Here is a 22658-nt window from a genome sequence, read left to right as displayed (position 1 = left end):
ATAGCAATTGCAACCAATACACCCAAACTCTCCGAAACCCAATAGTGGACATGGTGCATACTCGAAAGGAGCATTAGGGGCAAATCTGAAATATGGAATTACCTGCTGCCTCCCATCTCAAAGCAAGCTGGATTAGTGGTGGCCATGGAGCATTTACTGAGATGAACATCACTCCTTTGCACAATTTCTATCAAGCAATTTGCTGCTGGGGCTTTAAGGATGTTTTGTATTAAAAAGAAGAAAAGGATAATATACATAGAGGGAAACCCCCCCCCCCCCGCCCCCAACAAAAAAAAAAAGATAACAATAAAAACCAATTGAATCAACTTTTACGTGTTTGTTTCGAGCTGAAGTTCAATATGGATACTTTAATTTTATATTTGTCTTTTAATTTATAAGTTCTCTTTTAAAATTCCATTACTTCAATTCATCTCTTCATCTTCTACTTTTAGAAGGACTAGCAAAACTCACATGACATGGAAAAGAAATAAGGGAAAAAGAGTTTATTCAAAAAATATAGAAAACCAGGAAAAGGGATGACAGAATATGAATTTTACTAAACATGAATGTGTACAACCGAACTTGGAATGCTTTTTCCTCTTAAACATCAAAGTCATTTGTTTTTTTTTTTTTTGGTAACCAGTACTTCAAAGTCATTAGTTGATGTCTATAGCAATAGACATTTTATTCCTAATGGTATTGCTTCATACAAATAACTCTAAACTTGTTGTTTCACTCATATCATCAGATGCATAAGTATTCCTTTGGATAAGCTTTTGTTATTTATTTAATTTTTTGTGATGTTCATTCTTGACAAGGCTTCTTTTAATTTTTTTTCTCACTAAAAGGGTCATTTTATAACGAAAATAAGAAAAAGAAAAAAAATACAGCAATTAGTACCTACCTTGCTCACCCGCAACAACAGTTGCCCCCAATATACCCTTCCTCACTGGTTCCTACTCATAATTGACAACAACTAAGTCATCAGAAACGAAATGTAAGACGTCTAGATGCATCCAAATCAAGATCTTTAAGAATAGCTTCATAACAATAGTTACATAGCAGCACTATCCTCTCCCAATGGGAGGCTTTGATGCACTGTGGGGACTTTCGCTAAAGCTGCATCTACCTTCTTGAATTCCTCTGCTATTGAAACCTTTTTACTTGTTACTACTTTCTTCTTTGCGTGAGCCTTCTTCTTCGGACGACCAGGTTTCCGACGAGGAGAACCTTCAACCCGCACTGATATAGACGAAGACGAAAGTGGAAGAACTACTTTCAATTGCAAAGTTTCATCATTGGCCGAACTCTCCAGCTTGGCCAAATTCTGATCGGCCCCACAATAGTCCAAATCATCCTCCGTAGTTCCTTCAATGGCTGAACTTCTAATAATATTTGCAACTTCAGGTCCCACCAATGAACACTCCAAAGAAGGGTTTCCAATTTGCATAGAACTCTTACCTGCAACAAGGACTTTTTTAAATTCAAAAGGAGTGGCCGAACCACTTTCAAGCTTATCTATAGGTCCCACTAGTAAACTCCCCAAAGGAAGTTTACCAGTTGAATTAAAACACTTTGCTGCATCTAAGAAATTTTGAATTTCAAAACTAGAGCCACGGCCAAAGAAGCTGCTTCAAAATTATTCAAATTCTGTTGGGCCCCGCATGACCCCACTTGAAGCTCCAAACTAGAGTTCACGTCCAATGCAGTTTCTTCCAATCTAATCGAATTTTGTTGCGTAGAAAGTCTGCAACATAAACCGAATTCTGTTCCGTAGAAGAGTCTTCCACTCTAACCGAATTCAGCAGGGCCCTACAAGGCCTCTCGTGAAGCTTTTCAAACCTTTCAAAAGAGCCAATATCCTTAGTGGCCGAATTAGGTGGAAGTTGGTTAGTCGTGGGACCAACAGAGGTAACTACGTTCTTTGAAAGATTACCAACCAACATCGAACTCTTGCCTTTATCTAAAATTTTTTGAAGTTGAAAAGGATCACTTTGAGAGAGAGAAAGATCAAGAGAAGAGTTCTTGCTAGACGCGATCACCATATCAGAGGGAACCAACCTTGTAGATTTGAAATTTGAATTGAAATTTGAAACTGAATTTGTTGTACCCTCATTGGATGAAATAGACTCCTCCAAACCCGCCACCTCTAGAGCCACACGAATCTGATGTTGGAGTGAGCTTGGAGTCTGCACTCTCACACCGTCAGTAGGAATCCCATCCACAATAGGATTATCTGCTGGGAGGTTTTCTGCAGGAAGGATAGAGGGCTGAACCCCGCAAACCATCCACGAGAATCGTTTGAAGCAAACCTACAATGAAGACCCAGGTGCCCTTCTCGATTACACCGTGAGCACCGCAGAATATCATCCTCAAAAATTACCGTCTGAAGAAAACTAAAAACTCGAAGAGTTCCTGGTTCAAGGCGCTCAATCTGAACCTCATTCACTCGAACAGCATCGACCTCCAATTCAACCAAAATTCGAGCATAATGACCAATAGAACCAAGACGAGTTCGTCTATCAAGAGAAACAGGTCTCACAACAGATTTTGCTATAGAAAGAAGCACTTTCTCATGCCAATACTCAAGAGGTATATCAGGGAAACGAACCCACACCAACTTACCTGTTGGTTGAGGAGAGTGGATATTAAAATCCGGCCTCCATCGTTGAAAACGAATGTATTGCTTTCCAACATTCCAAAAACCTCTGCGCCACACCTCAGTCATATCTGCCTCACTATGAAACTGAAAGATGATAAACCCTTTCCCCAATGAATGTAAGATCACCCCTTGAGACAATTTCCAAGCACCCCTAGCTAGCTCTCGCAATTCATCCATGGTAGTGATGCGAAAATTAGCTCGCCCAATCAACGAAAAACGGAACTGATTTCGTTGCAGCTCGTATTCCTGTTGCGGGATTACAATCCTACGAAACTTACCCGCTTGTATAGGAGAAGGGAGGGAATCGATCTCAGGCAACAAAGAACTCCCCACTACTCCCGCATAAGATCTATCCCCATTGGTAGGCACCTTTGGAGGCTTCAAACGGAGGGTGACCGATTCCCTAGGCACCTCCGAATTTCCTAGAGCTTCCATCTCCTCCATCTCATCGCATCCTTCTCTATCTACACTCAACTTATGTCCTCAAGTTTGTTTCCTTTCTATTCCTTTTGATGTCCAACTTAAGCAACTTAGAAACATTGGATTGAGAAGTCCTTTCCTTCACTGTTTACTAAATTTACTAATAACTAGGCTTCTTTTAATAAATGACAAATTTCAGGTTTTAAACCCATGATTATAAGTTTTGTGTCAGATACAATATCATTACCCTTTCAATTCTTTATCGGGTGGTATCCTATGCCCTTCCTTCGATTGAATTTGTTCCTTCCTTTTGCAATGGTCAAAGACCAATTCAATATTGGTTGTGTCAAAAGAGAATTTAATGGTCTTCGAGTCCTTGCATTTGTCTACTTGGGGTGATAAGTATTTGCAAAAGCAAATGGTTTTTCTCACACCTTTCTAGCCAACTTATGTCACAATTAGCATACCAAAGTTGGCTTTGTTGTTGAGACCCAAACAATTCCCGGGTAGGTCTCTAGTTCCTATAATAGGACGCTGAGACGGATTTTGTGTCTGTTCCTCTTCCTTGAGGAAAAAATCATAGCTCATTGAATGGGAAATTAGCCAAGGTTTGTAGCCTTTGGCCAACGAACCGCTTACATAACTCAAATTTACATAATCCAAGGTAATGGCCACAAACTCACTTTCGGGTAGAGCCAAGGTGCATTTGCACTTCAAGAACTTAAACCTGGTAAACATTTTTCTCTTGGCTCACATGGCCTTTTCTGCAATCGGGAAAGGTCACTCACATGCACTTATGATTTGCCGCATAGAAATGGGCATGAAATTTGTCTTCCATATCCGGTACAACTTTGAACTACATTGGCCATGAAATTATACTACCAAGTAAATGTTGTTATTGTCAAATCTTTAGTGAACAATGATCGTGTCGCTAACCAATCAAAAATAAAATCCTATACTAATCTAGTTAGCGAAAGTACGGGATCGAACTATGGGAAACTAAGAGGCTAAGTTAGTAAGATTGAATTCAACAAAACCTAATTTAAATTAAATCTATTAGTCAATGCAAAAACTTTAACTATGAATACGTGAAGATTTACGGGACTTCAAATCCCCAATGCTTTTTACTGATCGATATAACTCTACACTTCAAAACAAAGGATGGTCTTCCTTAGATATGCCCTATCTTCGCAAGGCTATCATCCTTTGCCAAAGCTTGGCATGCTTAGTTTGCTTAGCTATATAACATCTTTTCCAGACTCAAACACAATCAACTAGAAGATATAGAACAATGAAATAAGCAATGGTTCATCTACATCCCAAAGAAAAACAACTAGCTACTCATTATAACAAAATTAATAAAACAAATAAAGATGAAATTTAGAGAGAGAGAGAGATGTGGTCTTCTTCTTGAGCAATGAGAGAGAGATGAAAGCCAAGATCCGTGTTCGTCATCTTCTCCTCTTCTCTCGTAGCTTCTTCTTTTATGTATCCCGCACACAATGAATTTGTTCTCTTTAACCGTCGTCAATTTGACCTTTATGTGTTCGGATCCTGGAAAAATTCAAAACTATAACGTTGTAGATATTTTGTTATCTTTCCATAGCATCTTGAATGACCTCAATCCGAGTTCATACGAGAGAGATATGCACAAAATACTCAAGGTGGGTCCGTTTACACGATTTTCAGATCCTACTACCAATTTTGTTCCTTGGACCTCCACCTGTTTCCAATTTGGCTAAGATTCATCCTCTCTTTGCATTAATTAAGTTGGATTTCACTATTCTTGATTCTCCGGGGTAGCAAGATTGAATCCCATGATTTTATTTTAATTAAAATCCTCAAATATATTTGCCAACTTTGCTCCACATTATCTGTAATATCCAAAATCATCTTATTCATGAAAAAGACACAAAATTACTCAATTAACTCTCTTTTAATTAACGAAGTATGAGAAATTAAATCAAATAAATAATGATATATGCATGCTTATCAAATACCCCCACACTTAAGTGCTTGCTAGTCCTCAAGCAAAATGAAACAATAAAAGCAATACTGAAAAAGAAAACACCTAACTAACTTTTGTAGAAATCACGGTTGCACTTAACATGTGCAAAAAGCCTTTAAACCCCTAGGTTACCCTAGTGGATGAGTTGTGTCTCGTGAGTGTTTGCAGAGAATATACACACAAAATTCTTAAGTGCTTTTCTAATCATTCTGGCAAAAGTAAGTGTAAAAGGATAGATTCGAAGACAAAGACACTCCCTTCAAGACTGAAGGGAATATAGGCACCCCCACTCTCAAGCTCTTTGCACCCTCTCTTGAGTCTAGCTCTAGGCAAACAATTCAATCGAAGTCTCCTCTTCTCCTCAGCCCACCAGTTCACCCTCAGATAAGACTAATCTAGATACCAAATAATCCCAAGAACTCAGGATCTAAGCAATATTGACCTTCTTAGACATTTCACCTTTATAAGCACATTAAATCACTTATTTCTTTAATGCTCACAATTCTAGTCCGTGCAATGTCTTGCCTCTTAAGCTTTTATGAATGCCTATGTAACGAGTGTTGGGTCAGCCGCTCTCAAGCCAGATGGCTTTTAAGGGACTAGGTGTAGAATACCCCTCAAACTTACTTACTCAAGCCAACCAGGCTACGGGCCAAGACTGGACCAAACACACCCCAACCGTTTGACGTGGGGCACGATGTTAGTGACACGGAGACCCGATTACTAAGAAGGAGGTCTAAACTTTAACATTTTTTTTTTCATGTTATACTTCAATTCAACTCACATTTATCAGTCTCAACTTGTCACCATAAGCACAAGGCAATACAAGACCACTAGGTGGTCAGACCTTTTGGACTACCTGGAGTTCCTATTTTCCAATTCAACCTCAATCTCAAATTGTAAACCCATTACTATTCTCTCAAGAGGGTACTCATCACATCAGATGGAATTTCTAAAACCCTTAAACTCTCATTTTGAATCTAAGCAAGGAATTAAAACATTTATCTTACCAAAGCCAGAAAAAATTAGGCACTTGTTATCTCTGTGACAATGTTCTACCAACTACCAACGAGTCTTACTCTAGTTGACACCCCCCCCCCCACACTTAAATTATGCAGTGACCTTAGTGCATATAGGATAGAATAGAAAAGAAGAACATAATAGAAGTAAATAGAGGAAAGATTGTACCTAATGCTTGATATTGTGATAGAGCACACAATAGTAAAACCTAACAAACAAACAAAGAAAAGAATAAGGAATAACATCTAAACAAATGGGTTGCCTCCCATAAAGCGCTAAGTTTAGGGTGTTCAACCAAACTCAATGAGAGACTCATAAAGAGTCTTGAGGCAAGTCTTCTAGGTCCAAACCGCACCGGCCCAAAACTGTTGTTTTCTTAATGGGCCGTGTTTGGGCTGAGTGTTTTTCAGGCCGAAACCAGCCCAACCCGAACCGTTGACACCCCTGTGTCAGTTCTAACATTGTTAAGCCTAAGGTTTAATGTTTAATTTCTATCTTACCCTTTTATAATTAAGAAGGCCAAAGATAATATTTCATTTAGAAAAAAAAAAAGCATATGAAATAATTTTACACGTGTATTTTTTATCAATTTGGATTAAAAAAGAAAAAAAGAAAAAAAAAGAGGCACCTTATTGGTATTAGGAACTTCCTAAATTTTTTAACGTCAAATTAGACAATAAATAAATAACAATCTATTTGAAGTAGAAACTTCTTAAATTTGATAACATTAAACTGGAAAGTACATAATAAAATTAAAAATTACACCAAAAATTAGGAATTATTATTTATTTTATTACCAAATTGAAAAGTACATATTACATTTGAAAATGAGTTTCCTTTTCTTTTTTCTCTTTCTCTTGACAATAAAAGAATTTAATTAGATTTATTATAAATAATATTGATTGTAGATGTCCATCACCTCCAAATAAATTATACTTTTAATTGGAGATCTCAACCACCTCAGCATGCAATCTTGGTGATTCACATTTCTATCATATTTGAAGATCATGGTCATCCCAACACACAATGTTGATAGTCACAATTTCCATTCTATGCACCTTCTATTTTGAGCAGCAATCTATCTATTCATATCAAGAATATCTTATTGTGTGTAAGAATCATATATTGTATTTCTTTGTTGACTATGATATTTCCATATCAGAGAAGTTGCTACTTCTTCTATAAATATGTAAACACTCAACTCAATGAATAGTTGATTGATCTTATTATAGTTTCCTTTTTCATCTCTAATATATTTTCTTTATTTTATAATACGTTATCAGCACGATTTCTCACAAAGTAATTGTTCTTTTGAGCACAACTCTGTCGAAATAATTGTGCACAATTCCACTTGAAGTAATTGTATTTTGAGCACAACTCTATTGAAGTAATTGTATACAACTCCGCTCCAAGTAATTGTATTTTGAGGTAAATTTTCATGTTAGTTTTTATGTTCAAATATTATTCATTACTTCAAATATTAGAAGATGCACATATTATTTAATGTTTACATGAAATTTAGTTTTATCTTTTATTCCACTTTTATATTGACTTACATCATGTCAAATCTTAAGAAATTGTAATTTGCGGCCCTCAATATAACGGGCAAGAATTACTTGTCATGGATCCTTGATGCTGAGATCCACCTTGACGGTAGAGGTCTTGGAAATGCAATTATGAAAGAAAAAGATGTATCCAATCAAGATAAGGCGAATGCCATGATTTTTATTCGCCATCATCTCCAGAAGGATTGAAAGCAGAATATCTGACTATGAAAGATCCACTTGAATTGTGGATTAATTTAAAAGAAATGTATGAATATCAAAAAACGGTAATCCTACCTAAAGCTCGCTATGAATGGATGCACTTGATGTTGCAAGATTTTAAAACTGTAAACGAGTACAATTTTGCAGTTTTTGAAATTATGCGGAGAAATATTACTACTGATGAGGACTTATTAGAAGAAAAAAAACCATATCAAGTTTTCTTGCTTCAAATGTGTTGTTACAACAACATTATAGTATAAAGGGTTTTAAGAAGTACTCTGAATTGATCTCATGCCTCCTTGTGGTGAAAGAATAATGAATTATTATTAAAAAAAGGGATAATTACTATTGCCCCCTCATACTTTGGTTTTATTACTAATCAAACCCCCTTCTTTGTGAAATTACTATTGCCCCCCTCACTTCCAAAGGTGTCAAGTGGTTGTTATAATCAAATATGAAATGTCTATTTTGCCCTTAAAATTAAGAAGTAAAAAAATATGGTATTACCCTCATTTATAGAAATTATATTGCATGTCAATTATATCCTTAAAATCTTATATTTTAGAATTAGTTTTGGACTTGGTGGGACCACATACTTATGATTGTTGAAACTTTTACATTCCACTTAAATTTTTCATAATCACCATGATGGAAGTTTACAAACAAATTAGTATATAAAATCTAATTAGGTAACATACATAATGGTCAGCATATATTAGGTGATTTTCAATTTTCAGCTTTGAATTAAATTTGATTTTTCTTAATATTTTAGTTTCTATTTAATTACATCTTTCCTTTATTTGGTGATTTATTTTTAGAGAAAAAAAAATCGCATCTTTCCTTTATTTGGTGGTTTCTTTTTTAAAAAAAAAAGTAAAATTAAAGTTAATTTTTTCCTATTAAGGGTAGTATTATAACTTGAAAAAAGAGCAATTAAGTAAAAAGATAATTGAAAGGTTATTTTTGGGATTTTGAAAAAATATATAGATGCCACATCATCAGTAAACTGATGGAACTTAACGATAGGGTGGCATTAGCAATTGTTGACAAAGTTAAAGGTTGGAATAGTAATTTTAAAAAGTATAGGGGATAAAGTAGTAATAAAATCAAAGTACAAGGGGACAACAGTAATCATCCCTTAAAAAAATCATGAGGCCCGTCCTACTGGTTCTGCTCCATTTCCTGAAGTGAATGCAGTAATTCATGATAAGAATGAAAGGAGACAAAATTATAAATGTGGCCATAGACGTGGATGTGGATTTGGACATGGACGTGGATGAGAAAAAAGACAGAATAATTATCATCTTCATGATGAAAATAAACAAGAGAAATGCAAGGATTCTCAAAGTAAATCTTCAAAGAGTAAAGATAATGTTTGTCACCAATGTGGAATGAAAGGCCATTGGTTGTGTGTTTATTGTATTGCAGAGTTTTTGTTAAGTTTTATCAATCTTCAATCAAAAAGAAGGAAAATAATGTGGAGACGGATTTGACTTTCCAAAATAATGGTATTGAAGTAAATTTGCTTTAAACAAAAATGATTTTAATGGACTCATAGACATCATTCATCTATATCTTTGTAGACTTCTTTGAAGATAATATTTGATGATTTGGTTATTTTTCTTAATTGGGTTTGAATAAAAGTGATGTTATCTTTCAATTAGTTTATTTTAATTTTTAGTTTAATTCATTAATTTATGATTTTCTTCATATATTTTTGATGTATTTTGTTTCAATTTAATGAAGAATATGGATATTCCTCAATTTTCAATTGGATCCAAGATTAGTGAAGACGATATATGGCTCGCAGATAGTGCGCGACGCATACTATACTAAGAGATAAAAAGTGTTTTTCTTATTTGAAGATGGAGGAAGCCAAAGTTTATAAAATAACTGGTAGTACAAAATTGATTGAAGGCTCTAGAAGATTTAATTTATTATTACTTAAGGGAACCAAATTGGTAATCAATGATGCATTATTTTGTAATAAGTGTCAAAAGAAACTTATTATGTTTCAAAGACATTCATCAAAATGGCTATCATATCCAGACTGTATATGATGGTGAAACTAAATATATTTGTATTACTACAAAAGCTACAGGTAGAAAATATATTTTGGAGAGTTACCTGCTTTTTCTTTCGGTTTGTACTACACAAATATTCACATGGTTGAAATATATGCTTTGTTGGATCAAAGGAATATTGATTCAAATAGCTTTATTATTTGGCATGACCCGTTGGCCATCCCGGATAGAATATGATGTGAAAAAGTATTGAAAATTCACATGGCCATCTATTGAAAATCAAAATATTCTTCAATTCAATGAAATTTCTTGTATTGCTTGCTCTCAAGGGAAACTTATTACTAGACCATCGCTAGCTAAATTTGGATTTGAATCCCCTACATTGTGGAACGTATACAGGGTGATATATGTGGATCCATCCAACCATAATGTATACCATTTAAAGGAATCTCCAAATGAGCAGCTGCAGTAAAGTCTCCTAACCAACGACCTTCCAAAAATTTATTTTTGTCCCATTGCCCATTGTTCATCTCTCACGAGAAGCAACAAAATGCCAATCCTTTTTCAGACAAAAAATAGTTGAAGAGCACACCCTAGAATTCCGCAATTTAAAGTTGTAATTAAGCTATAGTATAGGAGACAATAGGAATTATCCCTATCATAAATTTTAAGGTGTCTTTATAATTTGGTTCACATGGGATCTGTTGTAAGGGGCACCAAAACACATATTTGAACCCAAATTTGAACTGAATACAAGTCTTGCGAGTTAACTGAAAATCTAAATAATTTAATAATTTATTCATGATGAATTAAAAAAAGACATCTTTTACCAAAGCTTCAGGAGGTGATGGATTTGATTAGATTAATCCCTCTTCCTGGATTTGATTAGATTAACTTTGTCTTCCTAGTGTGCCTTTGCTGATGTGTGTCACTGGAGGGCCTCACCACTCAGTGATTTTTCTATAGAATCAGCTTGGGAGCTTTTTAGAAGAAAAGCAACGAAGGTAGATTGGGCAATTGCCATTTGGAAGTCGCCTTTACTGTTGAGGCAGCTAGCTTCTTGTTGGTGTTTTTTTCCATCAGAAGATCGTTGTGGATGACTTGATTACTTTTTAAGGGGATCTCTTTGGCCTCTCGCTGCAGTTTATGTATGGAGGCTTCAGAGTGTGTCAACCATATCTTTTTGCAATGTCCATTTTCCCGCAGCTGTGGAGAGTCGTTGGCAACAAAGTTTGGAAAGATTTGGCATGCTCACACATCTCTCCTAGAGAGCTGTAAATTGTGGTCTCAGCAAGCTAAATTAACCTTGTTAGGGGTGGCTTGGTTAAATGGTTGTTTTCTGTAAATTTACTACATTTGGCTGGGCTGAAATAAGCACAAGTATGAGGAGCTTTGCCTTCCAAAGGACTGGGTGCTATATCGTATCTTCTCATATCTTGCTCAATTGGTTATCGTGCTTGAAGGTAGAAGAGTTTCTTAGGATGATTTTGCTCTTGCTAGATCTTTGGGGTTAAAGCATCTCATTATGGGCTCAAAATGCCCTCAAGAAGTTTTCTGGTTATCTCCTCCAATGGTGGGTCAACCTAAACATTGACAGATGCTATTTGGGCAACCCTGGCAAAGCAGGTGCTGGTGGACCTTTTCAAAATGAAGCTGCTGCTGTGATCTTGAACTTCAGCATTTTCTTGAATGTGAAAACTAACTTTGAATATGAAATGGAGGCTCTCTTTCTTGGGCTGGAATGGGAGGATAGGCTGAAAATGACGAAGCTTTGGGTTGAGTGTGATATAGTGGCAGTGGTTGTGCTCATTTAGCAATGTAAGATCCCTTGGTTTTTCCTATAACGATGGAGGGCTTTGCTGTCATTTTTAGATGCTATCGATTGGAAAATAACCCATTGCTACAGGGAAACCAATATGGCTATGGATTTCTTAGCCAAAACAGTGGCTTGGCAGGGATATTCAGCTATTAACATCCCTTGGACAGCAGCTGTTTGGATGCCTCTGGATCTTGATGCATCAAGAAGCCCTAGATTCAGATTCTAGCTTTTCACTTTGACAACTAATGTGAGTGGCAACCTGTGAGGATGGGTGTATTGGGGGCAACTGCGGTCGGAGGCTAGAATGTTTGGTTCCAAGACATGTAAGTTTTATTGTTGCTGTTTATACTTCTCGCTTTGAATACCTATGACCTTTTAGCAGAAAGAAATTAAACAAACATATGAAGGTTACATATACGTTGATAGGAAAATCTAGCCACCAGCTCCTCCAATGTATATCCAACTCCTTGTCTGGCTGCATTATTTCGACCATTTATGTGATAACATCTTTTGGAATTCTCAAATGTACATATGCTTCATTTTGAAGGTGGCTGCACTCCTCTCGGTACTTGTCCTACAAAACCACTTGCTAATCCAATTCTCGATGTGAAATGGAATTAGTGTGATAATGTAGAATCTCATTTAAACTGAGAACCCCTCAGAGGGGGGTTTGCTAAAAGGTCATTTGTATTAATATAAAGAAATTTATATATATATATATATATATATATATATATATATATATACACACACACACACACGAACTATAATATTTACACCATGTCGAAATCACGTCACCCAATCAAAATAGCAATTGCAACCAATACATCCAAACTCTACAGCAAACCCAATAGTGGACATGGTGCATACTCGAAAGGAACATTAGGGGCAAATCTGAAATATGGATCATTACCTCTGCCTCCCATCTCAAAGCAAGCTGGATTAGTGGTGGCCATGGAGCATTTACAGATGAACATCACTCCTTTGCACAATTTCTATCAAGCAATTTGCTACTGGGGCTTTAAGGTTATTTTATTTTTTGTGATGTTCATTCTTGACAAGGCTTCTTTTAATTTTTTTCTCTCGCTAAAAGGGTCATTTTATAACGAAAATAAGAAAAAGAAAAAAAATACAGCAATTAGAACCTACCTTGCTCACCCGCAACAACAGTTGCCCCCAATATACCCTTCCTCACTGGTTCCTACTCATAATTGACAACAACTAAGTCATCAGAAACGAAATGTAAGACGTCTAGATGCATCCAAATCAAGATCTTTAAGAATAGCTTCATAACAATAGTTACATAGCAACACTATCCTCTCCCAATGGGAGGCTCTGATGCACTGTGGATACTTTCGCTAAAGCTGCATCTACCTTCTTGAATTCCTCTGCTATTGAAACCTTTTTACTTGTTACTACTTTCTTCTTTGCGTGAGCCTTCTTCTTCGGACGACCAGGTTTCCGACGAGGAGAACCTTCAACCCGCACTGATATAGACGAAGACGAAAGTGGAAGAACTACTTTCAATTGCAAAGTTTCATCATTGGCCGAACTCTCCAGCTTGGCCAAATTCTGATCGGCCCCACAATAGTCCAAATCATCCTCCGTAGTTCCTTCAATGGCTGAACTTCTAATAATATTTGCAACTTCAGGTCCCACCAATGAACACTCCAAAGAAGGGTTTCCAATTTGCATAGAACTCTTACCTGCAACAAGGACTTTTTGAAATTCAAAAGGAGTGGCTGAACCACTTTCAAGCTTATCTGTAGGTCCCACTAGTAAACTCCCCAAAAAAAGTTTACCAGTTGAATTAAAACTCTTTGCCGCATCTAAGGAATTTTGAATTTCAAAACTAGAGTCCACGGCCAAAGAAGCTGCTTCAAAATTATTCAAATTCTGTTGGGCCCCGCATGACCCCACTTGAAGCTCCAAACTAGAGTTCACGTCCAATGCAGTTTCTTCCAATCTAATCGAATTTTGTTGCGTAGAAAGTCTGCAACATAAACCGAATTCTGTTCCGTAGAAGAGTCTTCCACTCTAACCGAATTCAGCAGGGCCCTACAAGGCCTCTCGTGAAGCTTTTCAAACCTTTCAAAAGAGCCAATATCCTTAGTGGCCGAATTAGGTGGAAGTTGGTTAGTCGTGGGACCAACAGAGGTAACTACGTTCTTTGAAAGATTACCAACCAACATCGAACTCTTGCCTTTATCTAAAATTTTTTGAAGTTGAAAAGGATCACTTTGAGAGAGAGAAAGATCAAGAGAAGAGTTCTTGCTAGACGCGATCACCATATCAGAGGGAACCAACCTTGTAGATTTGAAATTTGAATTGAAATTTGAAACTGAATTTGTTGTACCCTCATTGGATGAAATAGACTCCTCCAAACCCGCCACCTCTAGAGCCACACGAATCTGATGTTGGAGTGAGCTTGGAGTCCGCACTCTCACACCGTCGGTAGGAATCCCATCCACAATAGGATTATCTGCTGGGAGGTTTTCAGCGAGGAAGGATAGAGGGCTGAACCCGCAAAACCATCCACGTAATCGTTTGAAGCAAACCTACAATGAAGACCCAGGTGCCCTTCTCGATTACACCGTGAGCACCGCAGAATATCATCCTCAAAAATTACCGTCTGAAGAAAACTAAAAACTCGAAGAGTTCCTGGTTCAAGGCGCTCAATCCGAACCTCATTCACTCGAACAAAGCATCGACCTCCAATTCAACCAAAATTCGAGCATAATGACCAATAGAACCAAGACGAGTTCGTCTATCAAGAGAAACAGGTCTCACAACAGATTTTGCTATAGAAAGAAGCACTTTCTCATGCCAATACTCAAGAGGTATATCAGGGAAACGAACCCACACCAACTTACCGTTGGTTGAGGAGAGTGGATATTAAAATCCGGCCTCCATCGTTGAAAACGAATGTATTGCTTTCCAACATTCCAAAACCTCTGCGCCACACCTCGGTCATATCTCGCCTCACTATGAAACGAAAGATGATAAACCCTTTCCCCAATGAATGTAAGATCACCCCTTGAGACAATTTCCAAGCACCCCTAGCTAGCTCTCGCAATTCATCCATGGTAGTGATGCGAAAATTAGCTCGCCCAATCAACGAAAAACGGAACTGATTTCGTTGCAGCTCGTATTCCTGTTGCGGGATTACAATCCTACGAAACTTACCCGCTTGTATAGGAGAAGGGAGGGAATCGATCTCAGGCAACAAAGAACTCCCCACTACTCCCGCATAAGATCTATCCCCATTGGTAGGCACCTTTGGAGGCTTCAAACGCAGGATGACAGATTCCCTAGGCACCTCCGAATTTCCTAGAGCATCCATCTCCTCCATCTCATCGCATCTTTCTCTATCTACACTCAACTTATGTCCTCAAGTTTGTTTCCTTTCTATTCCTTTTGATGTCCAACTTAAGCAACTTAGAAACATTGGATTGAGAAGTCCTTTCCTTCACTGTTTACTAAATTTACTAATAACTAGGCTTCTTTTACTAAATGACAAATTTCAGGTTTTAAACCCATGATTATAAGTTTTGTGTCAGATACAATATCATTACCCTTTCAATTCTTTATCGGGTGGTATCCTATGCCCTTCCTTCGATTGAATTTGTTCCTTCCTTTTGCAATGGTCAAAGACCAATTCAATATTGGTTGTGTCAAAAGAGAATTTAATGGTCTTCGAGTCCTTGCATTTGTCTACTGGGGTGATAAGTATTTGCAAAAGCAAATGGTTTTTCTCACACCATTCTAGCCAACTTATGTCACAATTAGCATACCAAAGTTGGCTTTGTTGTTGAGACCCAAACAATTCCCGGGTAGGTCTCTAGTTCCTATAATAGGACGCAGACGGATTTTGTGTCTGTTCCTCTTCCTTGAGGAAAAAATCATAGCTCATTGAATGGGAAATTAGCCAAGGTTTGTAGCCTTTGGCCAACGAACCGCTTACATAACTCAAATTTACATAATCCAAGGTAATGGCCACAAACTCACTTTCGGGTAGAGCCAAGGTGCATTTGCACTTCAAGAACTTAAACCCGGTAAACATTTTTCTCTTGGCTCACATGGCCTTTTCTGCAATCGGGAAAGGTCACTCACATGCACTTATGATTTGCCGCATAGAAATGGGCATGAAATTTGTCTTCCATATCCGGTACAACTTTGAACTACATTGGCCATGAAATTATACTACCAAGTAAATGTTGTTATTGTCAAATCTTTAGTGAACAATGATCGTGTCGCTAACCAATCAAAAATAAAATCCTATACTAATCTAGTTAGCAGAAAGTACGGGATCGAACTATGGGAAACTAAGAGGCTAAGTTAGTAAGATTGAATTCAACAAAACCTAATTTAAATTAAATCTATTAGTCAATGCAAAAACTTTAACTATGGATACGTGAAGATTTACGGGACTTCAAATCCCCAATGCTTTTTACTGATCGATATAACTCTACACTTCAAAACAAAGGATGGTCTTCCTTAGATATGCCCTATCTTCGCAAGACTATCATCCTTTGCCAAAGCTTGGCATGCTTAGTTTGCTTAGCTATATAACATCTTTTTCCAGACTCAAACACAATCAACTAGAAGATATAGAACAATGAAATAAGCAATGGTTCATCTACATCCCAAAGAAAAACAACTAGCTACTCATTATAACAAAATTAATAAAACAAATAAAGATGAAATGGGGGGGGGGGGGGGGGAGAGAGAGAGAGAGAGAGAGAGAGAGATGTGGTCTTCTTCTTGAGCAATGAGAGAGAGATGAAAGCCAAGATCCGTGTTCGTCATCTTCTCCTCTTCTCTGTAGCTGGCTTCTTTTATGTATCCTGCACACAATGAATTTGTTCTTTTTAACCATCGTCAATTTGACCTTTATGTGTTCGGATCCTGGAAAAATTCAAAACTATAACGTTGTAGATATTTTGTTATCTTTCCATAGCATCTTGAATGACCTCAATCCGAGTTCATACGAGAGAGATATGCACAAAATACTCAAGGTGGGTCTGTTTACCTGATTTTCGGATCCTACTACCACTTTTGTTCCTTGGACCTCCACCTGTTTCCAATTTGGCTAAGATTCATCCTCTCTTTGCATTAATTAAGTTGGATTTCACTATTCTTGATTTCTGGGGTAGCAAGATTGAATCCCATGATTTTATTTTAATTAAAATCCTCAAATATATTTGCCAACTTTGCTCCAAATTACCTGTAATATCCAAAATCATCTTATTCATGAAAAAGACACAAAATTACTCAATTAACTCTCTTTTAATTAACGAAGTATGAGAAATTAAATCAAATAAATAATGATATATGCATGCTTATCAAATACCCCCACACTTAAGTGCTTGCTAGTCCTCAAGCAAAATGAAACAATAAAAGCAATAATGAAAAAGAAAACACCTAACTAACTTTTGTAGAAATCACGGTTGCACTTATCATGTGCAAAAAGCCTTTAAACCCCTAGGTTACCCTAGTGGATGAGTTGTGTCTCGTGAGTGTTTGCGAGAGAATATACACACAAAATTCTTAAGTGCTTTTCTAATCATTCTGGCAAAAGTAAGTGTAAAAGGATAGATTCCAAGACAAAGACACTCCCTTCAAGACTGAAGGGAATATAGGCACCCCCACTCTCAAGCTCTTTGCACCCTCTCTTGAGTCTAGCTCCAGGCAAACAATTCAATCGAAGTCTCCTCTTCTCCTCAGCCCACCAGTTCACCCTCAGATAAGACTAATCTAGATACCAAATAATCCCAAGAACTCAGGATCTAAGCATTATTGACCTTCTTAGACATTTCACCTTTATAAGCACATTAAATCACTTATTTCTTTAATGCTCACAATTCTAGTCCGTGCAATGTCTTGCCTCTTAAGCTTTTATGAATGCCTATGTAACGAGTGTTGGGTCAGCCGCTCTCAAGCCGGATGGCTTTTAAGGGACTAGGTGTAGAATACCCCTCAAACTTACTTACTCAAGCCAACCGGGCTACGGGCCAAGACTGGACCAAACACACCCCAACCGTTTGACGTGAGGCACGATGTTAGTGACACGGAGACCCGATTACTAAGGAGGTCTAAACTTTAACATTTTTTTTTTCATGTTATACTTCAATTCAACTCACATTTATCAGTCTCAACTTGTCACCATAAGCACAAGGCAATACAAGACCACTAGGTGGTCAGACCTTTTGGACTACCTGGAGTTCCTATTTTCCGATTCAACCTCAATCTCAAAATGTAAACCCATTACTATTCTCTCAAGAGGGTACTCATCACATCAGATGGAATTTCTAAAACCCTTAAACTCTCGTTTTGAATCTAAGCAAGGAATTAAAACATTTATCTTACCAAAGCGAGAAAAAATTAGGCACTTGTTATCTCTGTGACAATGTTCTACCAACTACCAACGAGTCTTACTCTAGTTGACACCCCCCCCCCCCCACACTTAAATTATGCAGTGACCTTAGTGCATATAGGATAGAATAGAAAAGAAGAACATAATAGAAATAAATAGAGGAAAGATTGTACCTAATGCTTGATATTGTGATAGAGCACACAATAGTAAAACCTAACAAACAAACAAAGAAAAGAATAAGAAATAACATCTAAACAAATGGGTTGCCTCCCATAAAGCGCTAAGTTTAGGGTGTTCAACCAAACTCAATGAGAGACTCATAAAGAGTCTTGAGGCAAGTCTTCTAGGTCCAACTCGTCAATAAGTTAGCCATAAGCTAGGCCATCCACATAAAGCTTTAAATCGCTGACCGTTAACTTGATAAGCATGTCCAGTATGTGAGTTCCAAATCGGGTCAATAAATGGCAAGGGGAAGTGGATCATTCTTGGTAACAATGTTCAACTTTTGGTACTCGATGCCGACATGCCAACCCATAGCGGTAAGAATTGAGATAAGATCAATGTTGTCATTTGGAACCACATTGATGCCAGATTTTGTAGGGACAACTTAAGTAGGGCTGATCCATTCACTATCAGAGACTGGGTAGACAATGCTGTCATCTAACCAGTTAATTACCCCATTTTTCACTACCTTTCTCATGTTAGTATTCAAACGACACTGGGTATCCCTACGGAGTTTCGCTTCATCCTCACAATTTCTCCTAGGAATACATATAGAAGGGTCTATGCCTTTAAGATCAGCTAGGGACCATCCAATGGCTGCCTTGAATTCGGGAAAACACTCCTAAAAGTTGGTCCTCTTGCCTAGGTAATAGATCGGAAGAATTAATGACAGGCAAGGTTTCTTTGTATCCTAAGAATGCATACTTTATATTGGAAGGGAGTGGTTTAAGATCCAACATAGGGGGATTCATGAGGGATGAGGGTTGGGGAGATGCAGCCAATGGAGGTGGAGGCTCAAATCTAAATGTGAATGGTGATTGCTCCAAAGAAGTGGAAGAGTCCAACAATGTGTTGACTTCCTCAATATTTAGGTCAAATTCCCCAAATGACAAGTAATGCTGCAGCGGATCATCAATAAACATGTTTGGAGTATAATCAGCCACTAAGTCATTAATAAGATTAATCGCAAAGCACTCTTCAACCCTATTTGGGCTTAAGGATGCATTGAAGATGCTGACTCTAAGTTTCTTATTGCCAAATGATATGTCCATGATACCCGATCTACAATTGATGCAAGCACTCGCAGTGGCTAGAAAGGGCCATCCAAGAATGACTGGTGGTAACTTATTGGTAGATGTATTGTCCACGAAGAGCCCAAACTGTGTCTTTTTGTTTGGGAACTACTTGGGGTGATTGAAGGGTTTTTTTGGGGACCCTATTAGTGTTCTATTGAAGACCCCAAAGCCCCATTTTGAGTTGATTCTGAAATGGAGTCGAAATCTACTAAATCGGTCGTAGCCCTAAGGTTGGGCGGCCGACCAAGGGTGGTCAACCAGCCTTGGGAGGTTTAATCAACCGCCCCTTAGTCTGGGTGTGTGTTTAGCCCCCTTTGACCCCTGGTGGGTCCTGATTGTTGCTCATTTGATTTCTCATGTTTCTAGGCTTATTTTGAGTTGCTTGCACCCTCTTTGTTGAATCTCTTAGGACTTTGAAGAGTATTGTTAATATTAATAGGTGAGGGAAACACGTTGCCATATCCCGTGCATTTATTAGTGTTGTTTAAATCTTCGTTTACACTTTTATCTTGCATCTATTATAAATCGCGTGTGACTTTGCGCAAGGTTATGTGGTATATGTTTATTTATTATTACAATTGCTTGAATTATGATATTGAAATTATGTGAATGTGTGGATTGGATGGTAGGACACTTTGTCCACCCATACTTGTATACCAACTAGGATTGTGGGTTCACCCATTACCTTAGTGACCTTACATTCACTTAGACCTAGGTACGTGGTAAAAAAGTGTCTAAATGTGTTGGCTAGTGAACCCTTGAGTACTACTACCTTTTTGGCAAGGGTATTGAAGCCAAGTGACCCATGATGACAATGATTGGGCCTTGTAAGCATCAAGCAGGCCCACTGTCATCATGAGATGGTAGAGCTACATATATTAGGGTCGGGCTAATGGGCATCCAAAAGATGGCTTGAGTGTTGTGAGGAGACATGAGAGGCATCCGCCCCAACATATGTAGATGACCATAGGGTTAAGGAATGAGATCTAACAGATGCCTCCCATTAAGGATATTATTCCTAAGTGGAGAAGGATATTGGATAAAAAAGGCACTAGCCATGAGGGAAGAAATACGGACCACATGTAGTACAAGACTTTATGACTTTGCGTTTGGCCTAGGGTTATCTCTAACACGCGCTAGTTCTCGGACCAATGGTGATGTGAGAGAGTGGTGACCTAATCTCCAGCCATGGTTTGATGTGACTTGACTCAACTACTGCAAAAAACCCAAAAGATGTCTTTGAGTGTCATTAGGGAGAGCGGTAAGACCACCTAGAAGAGACTGGTGTATAACTAATGTGTGTCCACCATAGAGACCCCATTGTTAGAATTAGGAGCATATTTGCATACATAATTATTCACTCATCTCATTATATACTATACATGGATTGTTTATGGAAATATGTGACGAATGCATGATATATGGTTAGTTGACCTCATTGAGTTCTATTTTAACTCATACTCCTTTATGTACATTTTCTTTTTAGATATTATTGCAGCATATGAAGACCCCGTTTCGCTAGAAAGTCCACCGCCGTTTGAGCCCTACGAGGGACCCAAAATGAGGACACGAGAGGTGTATGGCAAGTCGTGTGCTGTTAGGGTTGTGCTTACGGAGTCCAGCAATTCGAGACATTGAAGATATCTCATGACATAGTAATTGCCCTTGTATCTTTGTGTTGCATCCTTCTCATCCAGCCGATAGATGAGGGCGCTACTTAATCTTTTGAGCCTTCTCAAAAACTTAGACTTCTGCTGATATACAACCTTTCCTTAAACTCTGATAATTGATTTAATTGGACTAATTTGGGATGATGACTTTGATTTCAAATATTGGATAACTATAATAACATTTTACTTCTTGATTAATACTTGTCACTTGCTCTTTGATTATATTAGAGCAAATTACACTGGCACCCCAAAATGGAGGCCTTAAAGCACTGACACCCCATTTTATGTTTAAAAAACACATAGGTCCTATTTTGTTAGAATGGTTATTACTTGGTTAGTCATATTTATACAAAGACTATTATACCGTTGACTTGTTCTCCAATAAATCTATTTTCATTTACCAAAAAAAAAAAAAAAAAAAAAACCCCGACTAACCCTGTGCACGATTGGGATTTCAACGGTTTCACTTATCATTTTTCCCTCCATTCAACCATTCTTTCTTCTTTCTTTCTTCTTTCTTTCTTCTTCTTGTTTCTTTTCTTTTTCTGATTTTATGTTTCTGGTTTGCTACAAGGAAGAAGGGACAGAAAGAGAGAGAGGCCATTTCACTTCTCATTTCTTCTTCAACGGTTTCACTTCTCATTTCTCCCTCCATTCAACCATTCTTTCTTCTTCTTCTTTCTTTTCTTTTTCTGATTTTACGTTTCTGGTTTGCTGCAAGGAAGAGGGGACAGAAGAGAGAGAGAGAGAGAGGCCAAGAGGGTGGTGTTCAATTAATCAAGAAGCACATATTCTTTATGCCTTGCTTCATTTTGTCATATTAAAGGCTTGCTAGAGGCTTTATTTGACTCATAAAGTTATATTTGCTGCAATTTTCTTAAGATCAGATTTGAATCTAGGTGATCTCTTCTTCCTCCTTTTTCTCTTTTCTTCTTTATTATCTTTTTGCATCTAGGCGTTTGATGCTAGACAGATTGCAAGTAATTTTCTCCGCCTTCGAAGGTTTTGCGATGAAAACAAGCCAGGACAGATTGAAATTTCTTCCGCCTTCAAAGGTTTTGCAATCAAAACAACAGCAAGGAAGAACATCTGTAGATGTGAATAGAGCTTTCTTCCGATTATCCGATGAAAACCACAGCAGCGAATGAACATTGCTGAACATTGGGCGAATTTCTGAATAGGTTCTTCCGCCGATGAAGCCAGAATTTTTGAGTATGTTCTTCCGCCTACAAAGCCACGAAGGGTTTTTTTATTTATTTTTCTTCTCAGATTTTAGTAAGGGCATTTGTGGAATTAGAAAAAATTTAACAGTGGGTTAACAGTTTCACTAACAGAATGGACTAGTGTGTTTATTGAATTGGGGTGTCTGTGTTTTTTAAACATAAAGTGGGGTGTCAGTGTTTTAAGGCCTCCATTTTGGGGTGCCAGTGTAATTTGCTCATTATATTATAGGCGTTGTGTTATGGATTTGGCCGTGAACCTAGATCTTGTAGTGTATCACCCCCATATTGGTGTATTACCGGATCCGGCTGGGTTGGGTGTGACAATATGACTCATGGGTTTGATATGATTATTGTGTATTACTTGATTAGCTC

The sequence above is a fragment of the Hakea prostrata genome, chromosome 2 (genome assembly GCF_041222555.1).
Source record: "Hakea prostrata isolate BN-2017 chromosome 2, UWA_Hpros_2, whole genome shotgun sequence".
Taxonomy (NCBI): Eukaryota; Viridiplantae; Streptophyta; class Magnoliopsida; order Proteales; family Proteaceae; genus Hakea; species Hakea prostrata.
This window is presented reverse-complemented; position numbering follows the sequence as displayed.